Raw genomic sequence first — 13,804 nt, forward strand, 5'->3', positions numbered from 1 at the left:
TATGAGCTTGATATCATTATCTTAAATTATGTATTTAAATAATGCACCTATATACTTGGTAAATGACGGAAGGCCTAGCCTTTTGCCAGGTGCTTTGTTCTGTTATTGCCGCCTTAGTTACCGGTTACCGGTGTTTGATTCCATATTGATCGCTCCTAACACATTCGGGGTTGTTATGGGGACCCCTCGATAAATCGCGTAGTGATAAAGCTTTGGCTTCCCCCAGAGTAGAGGTTTTCCTCTAAGGAATCCGTATAGGAATCACGGTGAAGCTTTGGTTTCCCCCAGAGTTGAGGTTTTCCTCTAAGGAATCCGACGAGATTAGGAGATTCGTGATAGAGGATTACTTTGCGGCCCGTGTACGTTTGTGATGGACTAGTTGGAGCACCCCTGCAGTGTTTAATCTTTTGGAAAGCCGTGCCCGCGGTTATGTGGCAACTTGGAATATTTTGTTAACATCCGGTATTAGACAACTTAAACGAAAGCTAATAAAATGGCCAACTGTGTGCGTAACCGTGACTGTCCCCTCGAAGATCTCTCTTCGATCGGGAACACGGTGGGGTTATGAATGACGTAGGTAGGTGTTCAGGATCACCTAGTGATCAAATAATCACGACCGCTAGAATACACCACCTACATTAATGCTTTACGTAAGATAGCCACAAAGTCAAGCTTAGGATGCTCCAACCTTAAACACTTCACCTTACCCAACCTAATAACTTGACTAGTTCAGGCACCAAGGTCTTAGATTGCTGAGTCCCCGTGGCTCACGGATTCCTCCAAATCCCAACAGGTACAGGTAACCCAGAGACAGATGATCCTGACGGCACCCAGCTGGCGTGGCAGTACGATGAGGAGACAGACCGCCTTTAGGTGAACTATCCAGAAGATTGAGGCGTGGTCGTGATCGTGGGCCTCCAGGCAGGGTAGAATAGAATTTCTATGTTTTGTAGTCCGTAGTGGAACTACCTTGGTTGTATGTGTGACGTACTCTGAGATATTTATGAGAAGACAATTGAATCCCGGATTGTCTACCTTTACTATTATTTGTGCTGTGTTACCTGTTTGTGAAACGCTTAGATCCGCTTCTTTCCTATTCGGGGCCTCGATCCCCAGATCGGAAAGGACCGCATCTTGGTCGTTCCAAAGATGAACCCTCATCTAATTTCGAGATAAGTATTCACCTAAGTGTGCACCGTTGCGAATGATCGTTATCACAAAGAACCATGTCATGATCGGGTGTGATAGACTCTAACGTTCGCATACAACGGGTGTAAGCCAGATTTACACACGCAAAACACTTAGGTTGACTCGACGAGCCTGGCATGTATAGTCATGGCCTCAAATACATGAGTGTGACAACCCGAGACTGACGTTCCAGAAGATTCCCCATTTATTCCGTTCTCGTCGTGTGGCTTATTTTATTTGTCGCATCATTCGCATCATCTGCATTGCATCAGCATCTCCGTTGCCGCCAGCTTTCAAACCTGCATCCGTTAGTAGTTGTCACATCCCTAACCCTTAAGCAAGATAGCATTGTGCTCATGTCTTCTTTGCATTTGCATCTAAGAAGTTTCCACAAAAGCAACAACGTGGCAAAGGAAAAACTCAAAACCCTAGCCACCATTTCAATTAAAGGAAATCTCAAACTAGTTCAAAATCAATGAACCCAAAATGGCCTCAAGAAATGTTCAAACTTTCTGATAAATCTTGAAAGTAAATGAGCATTGGAGAAAACTATTTTCTTGACACCTTAAGCTTTTTGAAGAAATGAAAAAGGCTACTAGTTTCAAATTTTAAATTTGAAATCAGAAACTATCAATTTCCAAAAATGCTGAAAAGCTTGGAAATGGTTGGGGATATTATAACAAATATTTCAGGAGGTCTAAAATAGTTTTTACTTTTTGTTTTGGAGCTGAATTAATTAGCAAAGCAATAATTAGCAAAACAGAAAAACAAAAACAGAAAAAAATGGAAAAAAACCTTACCTGTCGCCTAAGCCTGGCCCGGCCCATCCCTCGCTCGTCCCCTCCCTCGCGCCAGTAGGCAGCAAGAGGTGGCCGCCGCCCCCTCCGGCGCGGCCACGCACTTGCGTGCCTGCCTGGCCGCCGCCTCGCGCTAGCGACGACGGGGATAAGCTCCCCAGAGCCTCCCATATCCATTCCCCGCCTCGGTTTTCTTCCTCCTTCCGGATCTCCTCCTCCTCCTTGCTGCCGCCATTAGAGCCGAGCTCGAGCTCGAGCTGCCCGTGCCCCTGGCCATAGGATTCCCTCCCAGAGCACGCCATTAGCTCCGCCTCGTCGCCCTGGTCATCTCTGTAGAAGCCGAAGCTTCCTCGAGCCCTGCAACGCCCGCAACGCCGTCGTCTTCCACCTCCGGCCGCCGGACCTCTCCAGTCGATTCGCTTCCTCCCGCGCATCCCCGAGCCCCTCTTCAGCGCCACCAGAACCGCCGTGAGCTCGTCGTCGTTTTCCCTCTCGCCCCACGCTCTCCCGTGCATCGTATCCTAGTTCCCCACCAAGGCCGAGAGCTTCTCACCGCCGGCCATGTCGCTGCCGTCGCTGTGATGACCGATCCACGCGCCCGAGCTAGGATTCGAGCTCCTCGAGCATCCAGGAGCGTGTCGAGCCCTCCAGCTGCCCTCCCCGTGCCCTAGAACCGCCCCTCATAGAAGGCCGAGCTTCGGCCGCCGCTCCGGCTCGTCGCCGACGCCTCTTCCGGCGACCCTAGCCTCCCTAGATGGTCCTGCCAGATCGGCCACTTCGCGAGCATGCTGTAGCTGCAAACCGCGTGCGTTTTGGTGCTGTGCAGCGCCGTCTAGGTCGCCTCCGGCGAGCCCTCCGCCGCGGGCCTGGTCGCCGGCGACCACCCTCCGGTGGGGGTCGACGTGGCAAGCTAACCCAGCAGCTTAGTGACCTAATCACTCGCTGACAAGTGGGCCCAAGGCCAAGTCAAACCTCAGTTAGGGCTCGTCATCGCGGGATTAGTCCCAGAGAGGCTGACCAGTGGGCCCCCCCTGTCACGTTTCACCTGAACAGGTCGGCTGACCTGCTGACGTCAGTCTGATGCAACAATTAGAATTTCCAGTATAAAACTAATTCAGGAAATTGCTAAAAATTGTAAAAATCATAGAAATTAATCTGTAACTCCAATGAAAATATTTTATATATGAAAAAGTATCAGAAAAATTCAAGGATTCTGATTATGCTATTCTCAACTATGTTTGAAAAAGGTACAGAACCCTAAATTGTGGAATAAGGAATAATTCAATTCTTATAATTACTTTTAAAATGGAATTTGGAAAATTATTCAAATTTCATTATGATTACAATGATCACACACTGTCCTACTTACAAATCAGTACCATAACATGACATTTCATGCATGCTAACATCAAGTTGATCTGAGCATCAGGTCGAATCAATTAAAACGGTATCCGAGAATACCCCGTTTGAATTGCTATTCGAATGTGATTCAAATCATCTCTAAACCTAATACATGTTGAAAATAATAACTTATCACCTTGCATTCTCATGCCATGCTCATGCATCATTCTCATCGCATATGATTGTTATTGAATGTTGCCATTCATTTCGGTAGGCTCCGCAACCCCGGATTCCACCCAATATCCGTCTGACGGATATCGTTCCTCCTCTGAGCAACAAGGCAAGCAACCCTTTTGATCATCCCGATAACTCCTATGTTCTTTCTCCTGCACCTATTTATTGCATTTAGGATCAAATGCTTCAACTGCTTTTGCCACGATAGTTGAACCCACTTCCTTTGCATGACTTAACCTTGTCACAGTAAATAGCCGAACCTTGCAACCTAGCATACCTGGTAGTTGCTTGAGCTATGATGTGCCTTATCCTGCTATGCATGCTATGCTTAGAGTTATGTATGGTCTGTCATCTGGGAGATGAACAGAAATGTTGAATGTGTTCGGTGAGCAAAGGTTGTGTGTTGAACTTGATTTGGTAAAGGTACCGGTGAAAGGCTGTGTAGGAGTACATGGCGGGTTGTTTCATTGGAATCGTCCATAGGAACTGTGTTCCGTGTATGTAATCCAAGACTATATACTACCACATGCTGGGCCCTGAAATATGACCCCGCTCGGCCTATTAATCGCGTAGTACTCGGTCCAGGAGTTGCAAGTAGTTTCTGGTGTTTATAGAAATGCTGGAGGCCGTGCATGGTGCTGACCTGAGAGGTGGACCGTGATGCGGTAGGCAGTGGCACGGTGTACCAAGTGGCACCCGGATGGTGGGCTTGGGAACCCTGCGCACATCGTTTGAGGCCGTGGCGGAAACCTCGGCCGGACTTCCGTACGGGTTACTCTCAGATAGGCGATAAACCTGGACTAGGTACTAGTGTGGTTAACGGTCGTGGCCGACTCCCTCGCTGGGCTTCCGCTTGAAGGTTGCCGAGGTGCATGACGTGCCCATGGAGATAAGTGGCGAAAGCGTGTGTGACAAAGTACACCCCTGCAGGGTTATGATCTATTCGAATAGCCGCATCCGCGGATATGGACTACTTGGAGACATATGTTGTTCATAGATAACTTCAATGGCTACTCATAAAATTGTCAAGATAAGCGTGAGTGTCGTGGACGGCATTTCCGTATGGAGACGGAATGATTCCACGACAGTGTATTGTTGTGGTGTTAGTGGACTCGTGTGCGAGAAATCAAGTTGTGAAAACTAATTTCAAAACGCAAGTTGTCTAGCCACGAGTCAAATGCTGGCTTTTCCGCATGAAACCCCACAATACCTTTTGATACCTTGCATGAGTAGTTACTTCTCCTAAAGTCTTGCTGAGTACCTTCGTACTCATGTTTGCTTAATAAATGTTGCAGAGGTTGCTAATGACCCTAATGGAGGGTTCTTCGTAGACATCGACGACGACGAGTAGCTGGTGTCCCAGCTACGATCTGGCCCTACGTCGGCTCTGTAGTATAGTCAGGCCATGTGCCTTCTAGTTGCCCTGTCTGTACCCAGACAGTTAAAACTCTTCCGCTGGCTTGTAATTGAATGACTGCTATCATGGGTCGTGAGACCCTTGATGTGTAATATTATGTGTGTGGCTCTTCCGAGCCTCTTAAATAAAGTTTGTATGTTTATGGTTATGTTGTGATGCCATCGATGTATCTATACATATCGGTATGCCATGCGTACGTGTGTCGTACTGGATATGTATGGGGTTCGATTACCTAGTCGTAAACTTTAGTAGCACTCCTTACAAGGAAATCCCCTTTTGTGACCCAACGAGCCTTGGTAGTTCGCTACTGCTCCGGACACATTGGTTGACCGGCATGTGTCCTTCTTAGCTGCTGTGTCTGTCCCCTTTGGGGAAATGTCACGGGATGTAATGGAGTCCTTGTAGCTTGCTACGACTCGTCTACATTCGCTGATGACCGACACCTGCTTTGTTGGGTCATGTATGCCTGTCCTTGTGCGGTACTGCTACTTTGGTTTATGACTAGACATGTCGATCCGGGTTCTTTGACATTGGATTGCTAGCGACACTATCGCATACGTGAGTCAAAAGACGCAAACGGTCCCGGCTAAGGTAAGGCTGCAGCCGTGGAGTTAACCGTGCGTGAGACCACAAAGCGATGCGATGTGTTATAGGCTGGATTCCTATGGCTTAGGATCGGGGTCCCGACAGCGTTGGTATCAGAGCCTGACTAACTGTAGGATTACTAAGCCAAACTGGTCGAAGTTGAGTCTAGAATTTCTTAGTTATATATAAGGGAATTGTTTGTGGAAGGGAACGTAACACTCTTGTTCTCTTCTCAAGATATTCTATTCTGGTCATCCTCGTCTTTTCTACGGGAATTAAGGACTAGGTTACTCATCTTCTCCTAGGCTCATGTTTCTGATCGGTAGATTATAGGACTACGGGTCGAGAGATATTTGGTTTCTTTTATTCCTAGGAAGCAGGAAGTAAGTTTGATGATCGGAGAGTTGAACTTGATAGTTGAGTGGTTACGCTATTCCATTTTGGGTTATCTCAAATTTGTTTTGAGCATTTACAGCCGTTATGCTGCCCAATTTTGCATTCGGAGCCTTAATGCTTTTGCGTTACTCTCTATTTACAGATGCCTGGCCGTCCTTCTTGTCAGGTGGTACGTCTGACCAGGTGCATTGATGTACCAGGTCATACGGCCATGCTGGTCAGGGTGATGTCGGTGTGCGGTTACCGCTGGTACCCCGAGTACACAGTGGAGGAACAGTACCGAGACTTCAACCAGAGCCAGTACATCTGCACTGTTAGGGTATTTCCAGACTACCCTGGAGCTGAGAAGCCAATCCATTGGTCCTATGGGTTGGGGGTCACCGTTGACATGGTAGTACAGGATGCTGCCTATTCAATGCTGACTATTATGAGAGCGAGACATGCACTGCTGCAGAATTCAGAGTTCTGTTATGTTCCGACCTCTCAGTCTGGTGAAGAGGGATACCTCAGTGGAGTCTATTTTGATTCTTCTATGGAGGATCCACTTCTGCAGTCCACGGTTGAGATGCTAGTGAATAGAGACAGGGATGCTCGTGCTCTCCGTATGGAGCTTTATGCTACCCGTGCCCATCTGTGGACGGCTTTGATGCAGCTGGCACCGGTAGTCCGGATAGGGTATGGAGAGATGGAGATGCTGAACCCTGTTAGGAACCATCTTCCGGCCCACGTTGACTGGCCAGCTATAGGAGGAGTCACACCTCTTCGGGGACCCCTCTTACCACCAGTCAGGGACCAAGGCCACATCCATGTCCTTCTGGATCCCAGGGATCTCAGGCTAGAGTGTTTCCTGATCTGCAGGTTGAGCTTCCAGGTCATGGAGGTAATCTCTATGAGATGTTCTATGCGGATGCCTGAGCTGTGAGCGGAAGGATAGTATGGTAGTAGCCGTACGTTCACAGTCCTGTGTGACTTGTGAAGTATGGTTGTAATGTGAAATGAATTCCGGAGGCCTAGATAAATAATGTATAGGCAGCTTGTAAGCCTCTGATGAGTAGTTTCACAATTTCAGTAGTTTGATCTTCGGTGAAGGGTGTACTGAGCTATGCAAGGGTGTGTATGAACCATGGTGTATATATAGCGGTGGCTTGTTACCATGCTGTTCGGATATTCATTTCCGCATTCCGTGTGTTCAGTACATTCTTAATCCATAGCTAGTATTGATATGATATTGGTCTAAGCTATGAGTTTGTTTTTCAGGATGGTGTTCACCAGGTTGAACCGTGCCCCTGCTCATGAGCAAGGTGAGGGTAGCCAAGCGTCGCAGGAAGACCTGCCTCACCCACCTTCTCTGGTAGAAGTGATGCTTGAGGCAGAAAGAAACAAAAGGGAGACCAACCGACTGCTAGAGCGTATTGAGCAGAATACGGCTCGACAGCCTAGGAATGCTGCAGTGTCCCTCAATGACTTTGTGAAGTTGAATCCTCCAAAGTTTCATCATTCCGTCGATCCCCTCGACGCTGATGACTGGCTGTGCAGCATCTCACGCAAGATTCGCTCTGCGAATGTGTCTGAGGCCGACAAGGTGACCTTCGCGGCGTATTTCCTGGAGGGACCCGCCAATCTGTGGTGGGAGAATTTTGAAGCTATGCGTCCCGCTGAACCAGTGGCCACGTGGGCAGACTTCAGTGCAACTTTTCGTCTGCACCATATTCCAGAGGCCCTGATGGACAGAAAGAGAGAGGAGTTATGTGCCTTCACTCAGGGCAAGTTGTCTGTGGATGCTTATAGCCGCGAGTTCGGTAACCTCGCCCGCTATGCAACGGAGGAGGTGTCTACTGACGCCAAGAAGCAAGCAAGGTTTCATAAGGGTCTGAGCCCTGAGCTCCGTCGTGACCTGCGCCTCCATGAGTGTGCAAGTTTTCAAGCCCTGGTCAACAAAGCGATCAGTGCGGAGACTGGTCATACTGACTTCGAAGCCACAAGGAAGCACTCCCGTGACTTTGGCTCATCTTCTGGTTCCGCGTTTCCAAAACGCAGGCTGTGGGTTCCAAATAGTTCTCTGCCGCCAAGATACACTCCGAGGCCATCCTACGTGGCGCCTCAGACGAATCAAGCCAACCCCCTAGCAAAAGCTTATGGTGGTCCAGCTAGCAATGCTGCACCACGTGCCAACCAAGTGATATGCTACAAGTGTGGAGAACCAGGGCATTATTCCCGTGAGTGTCCTCAGAATGTGGGTGCCAAGCAACCCAGAAAGTCCGTCGGGCAGGCCAAGTCGGGCAAAGCTTATTATGTGAAGCCAACTCCTGCACGTGGCCGTGTGAACTATGTGTCAGCAGAAGAAGCTGCAGAGGATCCCGACGTCATGCTTTGTACGCTTCTTGTTAATCATCACCCAATGTCCGTTCTCTTTGACACTGGGTCTTCTCATTCCTTCATTTCAGAAAGTTATGCACAGTTGCATAACATGTCATTTTGTGATATGCCAATCCCATTGGTTGTCCAAACCCCTGGTAGTAAATCGCAAACCTCTAGGATAACCTATGACAATGAAATTCTAGTAGACAGGCTAGTTTTTCTAGCCTCATTGATAGCCTTGAAATCTTCGGATATTAATATCATCTTGGGCATGGACTGGATGTCAGCTCACTATGACAAGATTGATACTCACTCTAGAAATGTCCAGCTTACCCATTCCTCGGGTGAGATAGTAAATGTCTCTACTCGAGTTGCCAAATGCCAGCTCTATTCCCTAAATGCCAACCCTCTTCCGGAACTTGAAGACATTCCGGTAGTCCGTGACTTCCCGGATGTTTTCCCAGAGGAACTGCCAGGAATTCCACCTGACAGAGATGTAGAGTTTGTGATAGATCTTGTTCCGGGAACTGTCCCAATAGCCAGAAGACCTTATAAGATGGCACCCCTAGAGCTAGCCGAACTTAAGAAGCAACTAGATGAGGCTTTGAACAAAGGTTTCATTCGTCCTAGCTCTTCTCCTTGGGCTTGTCCCGTCCTCTTCGTCAAGAAGAAAGACGGAACGGATCGGATGGTTGTAGATTACCGACCAGTTAACCTGGTCACCATAAAGAACAAGTATCCGCTCCCCAGGATCAACGATCTGTATGATCAGCTCGCTGGATCCTCAGTCTTCTTTAAAATGGATTTGAGGTTGGGATACCATCAAATCAAGATTAAGAACGGGGACATTCCAAAAACGGCTTTTGTTACCCGTTATGGCCAATATGAGTACACCGTTATGTCCTTCGGTTTAACCAATGCCCCAGCCACCTTCTCTCGTCTGATGAATTCAATCTTCATGGAGTATTTGGATAAATTCTTCGTGGTATACCTCGATGATATTCTCATCTACTCGAAGAATGAACAAGAACATGCCGAGCATCTAAGGCTGGTATTGATGAAACTTCGAGAGCATCGCCTTTATGCCAAATTTTCAAAATGTGAATTCTGGTTACCAGAAGTGACCTATCTAGGCCACGTAATCTCTGGTAAGGGTATTGCTGTCAATCCCGAGAGAGTTCAAGCTGTCCTTGATTGGACTCAACCTGAATCGGTTAAGCAAGTTAGGAGTTTTCTTGGTCTAGCGAGCTATTGTCGCCGCTTCGTCGAGAATTTCTCCAAGGTTGCAAAGCCTCTAACTGAACTCCTCAAGAAGGATAAAAAGTTCGAGTGGACACCACAGTGTGAGCATAGTTTTCAGGAACTGAAAAGATGCCTGACCTCCGCACCTTTATTGCTACCACCAGATTTTTCCAAGGACTTTGTTATCTATTGCGACGCCTCGCGACAAGGATTAGGTTGCATTCTCATGCAAGATCGTCATGTGATCGCATACGCATCTCGACAGTTGCGTCCACATGAGGATAATTATCCCACACATGACCTTGAGCTTGCAGCTGTGGTCCATGCACTAAAAACCTGGCGACATTACCTTCTAGGTAATCGTTGTGAAATATTCACTAATCACCAAAGTCTGAAGTATATCTTCACCCAGCCGGATTTGAATCTCAGGCAAAAACGGTGGGTTGAGTTGATCTCGGATTATGACTTAGGGATAACTTACACCCCGGGGAAGGCCAATGTTATGGCCGATGCACTAAGTCGCAAATCTTATTGTAACAATTTGATGCTATAGCAAGGTCAACCACATCTCCATGAGGACTTTCGGAAGTTGAATCTTCATATTGTTCCTCAAGGATTCCTTTCTACCCTGGTGGCGGCCCACTCTTAAGGATCAAATTATAGCTGGCCAAAAGCGTGACAAGGGAATATCATGGATCAAGGAGAATATTTTTAGCGGCGACGCTAAATAATTTTCCATGAATGATCAAGGTGTTGTGTTCTTCCAGAATCGTTTAGTGGTTCCTAAGAACCCACATCTAAGGCAGTTAATCCTTAAGGAGGCTCATGATTCTCCTCTCACCATTCATCCCGGTAGTACTAAGATGTATCAGGAGCTACGCCAGAGGTTCTGGTGGACTAGGATGACGAGAGAAATTGCTGAGTTCGTTGCTAACTGCGACGTTTGTCGTCGAGTTAAGGCAGAACATCAAAGGCCTACTGGCACCCTTGAACCTCTAGTTATTCCTGAATGGAAATGGGATAAAGTTAGCATGGATTTCATTACCGGATTTCCCAAGACCAAGAAAGGAAATAATGCTATCTTTGTGGTCATTGACCGTCTTTCCAAAGTGGCTCATTTTCTTCCTGTTCGTGAGAGTATAACAGCTAGCCAGCTAGCAGAGTTATATATCTCTCGAATAGTGTCTCTTCATGGTGTTCCCCTGGAAATTAACTCGGACCGTGGAAGTATCTTTACTTCTCGCTTCTGGGAAAGTTTTCACAATGCCATGGGGACTCACTTATCTTTAGCACTGCTTTCCATCCTCAATCAAGTGGTCAAGTAGAAAGAGTGAATCAAATCCTAGAAGATATGCTCCGAGCTTGTGTTATTTCGTTCGGTATGAATTGGGAGAAGTGCCTTCCATTCGCCGAATTCGCCTATAACAATAGTTATCAATCAAGCTTGGGCAAAGCCCCTTTTGAAGTTCTCTATGGACGAAGATGTCGAACCCCTCTTAATTGGTCAAAACCGGAGAGAGGCAACTCTTTGGCCCGGATATGATCCAGGATGCAGAAGAGCAGGTTCGCATTATTCGTGAAAAGTTGAAAACTGCCCAGTCTCGTCAAAAGAGCCAATATGATCGTCATCATAAGGCTGTGACCTTTGAAGTTGACGAGAAGGCTTACCTTCGGGTTACACCTTTGAAGGCTACCCATCGTTTCGGTATCAAGGGCAAGTTGGCTCCTCGTTACATTGGTCCTTTTCGCATTGTTGCCAAACAAGGAGAAGTTGCCTACCAGTTGGAACTTCCTCCGCTTCTTTCCAAGGTTCATGATGTTTTCCACGTCTCGCAACTCAGGCGTTGCTTTTCGGATCCTATCCGTGAAGTGGACCACGAAACGCTTGATCTCCAAGATAACCTTTCATACCGAGAATACCCCGTGCGTATTCTTGATCAAGCTGAGCGTACCACTCGACGTCGAAACCTCAAGTTTCTTAAAGTTCAATGGTCAAATCATTCTGAAAAGGAGGCAACTTGGGAAAGAGAGGATCGTCTCCGACTTGAGTATCCTACGTTATTTCCGACGACTTCTAAATCTCGGGACGAGATTCTTTTGAGTGGGGGTGAGTTGTCACATCCCTAACCCTTAAGAAAGATAGCATTGTGCTCATGTCTTCTTTGCTTTTGCATCTAAGAAGTTTCAACAAAAGCAATAAAGTGGCAAAGGAAAAACTCAAAACCCTAGCCACCATTTCAATTAAAGGAAATCTCAAACTACTTCAAAATCAATGAACCCAAAATGGCCTCGAGAAATGTTCAAAATTTCTGATAAATCATGAAAGTAAATGAGCATTGGAGAAAACTATTTTCTTGACACCTTAAGCTTTTTGAATAAATGAAAAAGGCTACTGGTTTCAAATTTTAAATTTTAAATCAGAAACTATAAATTTCCAAAAATGTTGAAAAGCTTAGAAATGGTTGGGGATATTATAACAAATATTTCAGGAGGTCTAAAATAGTTTTTACTTTTTGTTTTGGAGCTGAATTAATTAGCAAAACAATAATTAGCAAAAAAGAAAAACAAAAACAGAAAAAAATGGAAAAAAAACCTTACGTGTCGCCTAAGCCTGGCCCGGCCCATCCCTGGCTTGTCCCCTCCCTCGCGCCAGTAGGCAGCAGGAGGTGGCCGCCGCCCCCTTCGGCGCGGCCACGCACCTGCGTGCCTGCCTGGCCGCCGCCTCGCGCTGGCGACGACGGGGATAAGCTCCCCAGAGCCTCCACTATCCATTCCCCGCCTCGGTTCTCTTCCTCCTGACGGATCTCCTCCTCCTTGCTGCCGCTATTAGAGTTGAGCTCGAGCTCGAGCTGCCGTGCCCCTGGCCATAGGATTCCCTCCCAGAGCACGCCATTAGCTCCGCCTCGTCGCCCTGGTCATCTCTGAAGAAGCCGAAGCTTCCTCGAGCCCTGCAACGCCCGCAACGCCGTCGTCTTCCACATCCGGCCGCCGGACCTCTCCCGTCGATTCGCTTCCTCCGGCGGATCCCCGAGCCCCTCTTCAGCGCCATCGGAACCGCCGTGAGCTCGTCGTCGTTTTCCCTCTCGCCCCACAGTCTCCCGTGCATCGTATCCTAGTACCCCACGAAGGCCGAGAGCTTCTCGCCGCCGGCCATCTCGCTGTCGTCGCTGTGATGACCGATCCACGCGCCCGAGCTAGGATTCGAGCTCCTGGAGCCTCCAGGAGCGTGTCGAGCCCTCCAGCTGCCCTCCCCGTGCCCTAGAACCGCCCCTCATAGAAGGCCGAGCTTCGGCCGCCGCTCCGGCTCGTCGCCGACGCCTCTTCCGGCGACCCTAGCCTCCCCAGATGGTCCTGCCAGATCGGCCACTTCGCGATCATGCTGTAGCTGCAAACCGCGTGCGTTTTGGTGCTGTGCAGCGCCGTCTAGGTCGCCTCCAGCGAGCCCTCCGCCGCGGGCCTGGTCGCCGGCGACCACCCTCCGGTGGGGGTCGACGTGGCAAGCCAACCCAGCAGCTTAGTGACCTAATCACTCGCTGACAAGTGGGCCCAAGGCCAAGTCAAACCTCAGTTAGGGCTGGTCATCGCGGGATTAGTCCCAGAGAGGCTGACCAGTGGGGCCCCCCTGTCAGGTTTGACCTGAACAGGTCGGCTGACCTACTGACGTCAGTCTGATGCAACAATTAGAATTTGAAGTATAAAACTAATTCAGGAAATTGCTAAAAATTGTAAAAATCATAGAAATTAATCTGTAAGTCCAATGAAAATAATTTATATATGAAAAAGTATCAGAAAAATTCAAGGATTCTGATTATGCTATTCTCAACTATGTTTGAAAAAGTTACAGAACCCTAAATTGTGGAATAAGGAATAATTCAATTCTTATAATTACTTTTAAAATGGAATTTGGAAAATTATTCAAATTTCATTATGATTACAATGATCACACACTGTCCTACTTACAAATCAGTACCATAACATGACATTTCATGCATGCTAACATCAAGTTGATCTGAGCATCAGGTCGAATCAATTAAAACGGTATCCGAGAATACCCCGTTTGAATTGCTATTCGAATGTGATTCAAATCAACTCTAAACCTAATAAATGTTGAAAATAATAACTTATCACCTTGCATTCTCATGCCATGCTCATGCATCATTTTGATCGCATATGATTGTTATTGAATGTTGCCATTCATTTCGGTAGGCTCCGCAACCCCGGATTCCACCGAATATCCGTCTGACGG

This window comes from Hordeum vulgare, chromosome 3H (genome assembly GCF_904849725.1).
Source record: "Hordeum vulgare subsp. vulgare chromosome 3H, MorexV3_pseudomolecules_assembly, whole genome shotgun sequence".
Lineage (NCBI taxonomy): Eukaryota > Viridiplantae > Streptophyta > Magnoliopsida > Poales > Poaceae > Hordeum > Hordeum vulgare.